The sequence below is a fragment of the Sinocyclocheilus rhinocerous genome, unplaced genomic scaffold, assembly GCF_001515625.1.
Source record: "Sinocyclocheilus rhinocerous isolate Xijiao unplaced genomic scaffold, SAMN03320098_v1.1 scaffold2427, whole genome shotgun sequence".
Taxonomy (NCBI): Eukaryota; Metazoa; Chordata; class Actinopteri; order Cypriniformes; family Cyprinidae; genus Sinocyclocheilus; species Sinocyclocheilus rhinocerous.
Genome location: NW_015641050.1, coordinates 50,617 through 54,213, shown reverse-complemented (window position 1 = coordinate 54,213; position 3,597 = coordinate 50,617).

The following is a 3,597-nucleotide window of genomic DNA, read 5'->3' as shown; positions in this document are numbered from 1 at the left end:
GAGTGTAAGTTTGGATATAATGAGGAGTCCTGGGGTTTGAAATGCACTCCCCCGAGTTACTCATTCATACACAATAACATACGGACTGATCTCCCTGTAAAGTGCATCAGCAGTAGAATAGGAGTGTTTGTGGATCACAGTGCAGGAACTCTGTCCTTCTACAGCGTCTCTGACACAATGAGCCTCATCCACACAGTCCAGACCACATTCACTCAGCCGCTCTATCCTGGGTTTTGGATTTCTAGGGGATCATCAGTGAAACTGTGTTGATGAATCATAATTGATTGACATGAGATTCTACCCATAATGCTTTGAGCTGCATGATAAATCAGTACCAGTAGATGTTATAGAGTCCCTTCTTTTCTCTTCATGACATTAATACTGCAGCTGAACTTCTGTTACTTAAGTAACATGTCCGAATAAATGTGTGTAATATATCCTCATATTGACAGTGAGAGTGAGGATGTGTTTCTGTACTTTTCTCAGCCTCTGTTTGTGTTGATTGAAATCAGTCATTTAGTTTTTAATGTAGAGTCACATCAGTTATTCTTATTATTACTATCAAAATTACCTTTCAGTTCAAATGATCACAGTCAATAAATAATTTTCATTATTCACCTCATGTTTCTTCAACACTTTTCAGTGTTTTCTGTTCTTCTGTCTTCCGGCGTCACGAGCCGCTGATTTTATTGTCATGCATTTTTATTTGTGTGTGTGTGTGTGTGTGTGTGTTCATTAGTCGCTTCACTGGAGTGGCAGGTCAGCTAATATATCAGCAGTGCTAGGCAGTAACTGATTAATCTACAGTCAGATTCTAAAGATTAAGTACTTGTAATTAGAGTATATTACATTTTAAAATGCTCATAGTTACTTTTGGTTACACTTTATTTTAAAGCTGCAGTCCGTTACTTTTTTTGGTTAAAAATTATCCAAAATCAATTTTTGAGCAAGTATATAACCAGCCAGGGTTTCAAAACTATCTCCTTACCTTAGCCCGATTCACAACGGTTAGCTTGTAACAATGCTTTCTAATTTGAGAGGTACTGGTAGGTTTTTGCGGGAAATACAAGCATGCCACTGTTCATCTTTGCGTCATTACGTCACGTCTGTAAACATAAAAAGGAGTCCCAGTCAGTAGGCTATATTGCATGTGTGGATGCTGCAGGTGACGGATCATTTATAGTCTTTTCTCACAGCAGCTGGAATAATTAATATCATAATTTTTGATGGCGGATTGTAATCCACAAATGATTATGTGTTAATGAAACACATGTAAGTGATAGAGTATATTACATTTTAAAATGCTCATAGTTACTTTTGGTTACACTTTATTTTAAAGCTGCAGTCCGTTACTTTTTTTGGTTAAAAATTATCCAAAATCAATTTTTGAGCAAGTATATAACCAGCCAGGGTTTCAAAACTATCTCCTTACCTTAGCCCGATTCACAACGGTTAGCTTGTAACAATGCTTTCTAATTTGAGAGGTACTGGTAGGTTTTTGCGGGAAATACAAGCATGCCACTGTTCATCTTTGCGTCATTACGTCACGTCTGTAAACATAAAAAGGAGTCCCAGTCAGTAGGCTATATTGCATGTGTGGATGCTGCAGGTGACGGATCATTTATAGTCTTTTCTCACAGCAGCTGGAATAATTAATATCATAATTTTTGATGGCGGATTGTAATCCACAAATGATTATGTGTTAATGAAACACATGTAAGTGACTGAAATTAGATTATATTCCAGTTTTAAATGTGCATCCCAGATACATGGGATTACACAAGATGAAAGAGAACCAGTTCTAAGGAACATAAATTAGCTTTTTGGGTTAAAAGAACAATTTATTTATATGAAATTTGAATGGTATGACAATTAGAGATTAGACTGTACAGAAATTGAAATCTACAAGTAACGCTAATACACACTATATACACATAGTCACGCAAAGCTGATGTTGTTAACATTAACAATTTGAAAACAAAGTATAACAATAATAATAATTTGCATGGTTTGATGTGATATGAGCTAAGCGATCATTAGATTTAATCACCATTGGTAGCGTGATTTATTGTAATGTTTTTTTTCCCTCAGTTAGTCAGAACAAAAGTGGCAGACATGTGGGCCTGAATTTCATTTTGGAAAATGGGGGAGAATTCCCCCTTTACGTGGCTCTTGTGGGGGGGAATTTTTTTATTTGATGGGAGAGTTAGGGTATTTTTCTAGACATATTCTAAACTAGAGCAGGAAGCCAGGGAAGAGCCGGCAGAGCAGGAAGTCAGGACTGCGCTGAGGAACACCAGGGTGAAGCAGGCAGAGCTGGAGACCACCACAACAGAGCAGATGGAGCAGAAGACCACCAGAGCAGGTCAGAAGGCCACCACGGCCAGGTCCATCAGGAAGTGAAGCAACAGTGGACTGAGGCAGAGCCGGCAGAGCAGGAAGCCAAGGCGGAGCCAGGAGCCGAGGCAGGGCCCGTGGAGCAGAGAGCCAAGGTGGGCCAGGAGTCAAGGCGGAGCAGGGAGCCGAGGCAGAGCAGGAAGCCAGGGTGGAGCCGGCAGAGCAGGAAGCCAGGGTGGAGCCGGCAGAGCAGGAAGACAGGGCGGAGCCAGCAGAGCAGGGCGAGCCGAAGACCACCAGGACAGAGCAGGCGAAGCTGAATACCAAAAGGGCGGAGCTGGTGGAGCTGCAGAGCACCAGGGCGGAGATGAGGACCACCACAGCTGAGCAGATGGGACCGAAGATCCCCACGCTGGAGCTGATGGTGCTGAGGACCACTTCAGTGGAGCTGATGGTCCAGGAAACCACCACGGCGGATCAGGCAGGACTGCAATAGAGAGCACAGAGAGGTTAACAACGGCCTCTGTGGCTGTAACAAGACAGACAGACAGTTCAGAGATGGCATCTTTGGCCATAACAGGGCAAGCAGAGAGCAATGGCCTCCTTGGTCATGACAGGACAGGTTGAGAGTTCAGAAGTGGGCGCCACTGCCCAGAGAGGAGCTGAAGTGGACACCACAGACTCGGGAGGTTTTGCAGCAGAGGCCATCACCTCGAGAGGAGCTGGAACAGACTCATGGACTGGAGCGGGCTCCGGACCAGACCCACAGACCGGAGCAGGTTCTGGAGTGGATTCATAGACTGGAGCAGGCTCAGGAGGAGTAGTAGTGCAGTGTGTAGTCCAAACACACAGGATGGCTTAACCAGCCGAAACCAGCGGTGGGTCCGCCAAACTGGAAATCATCCCCAAATTTCTTTGGCCATGAGGACTGAAGACTGTGGCGTGACATCCATGACAGCTGGAGGCTCTGGGCTCAGAAAGTCTTGAATGTGGTCCTCGAAGGAATGCATTCCCTGACAAAGGCAAACTAACCTGATTGCTGGCTCCATGATTGGCCTGGAAACACTCGAAAAGCTGCTGGATCCAGGCATGGTTGAGTCTTCTGTTACGGGCGATGTAACAACGGAGTAGGGATTGGTTGAGAAGGTGAAGGTCCGAGATCCGGGGTGAGAAGGTGAAGGTAAAGGATGGAGTGCCCTCTAAAGGAGCTCATGGGCACTCCAGCTGGAGATCGTGACAGATATAATGCAAGTCAGTGGC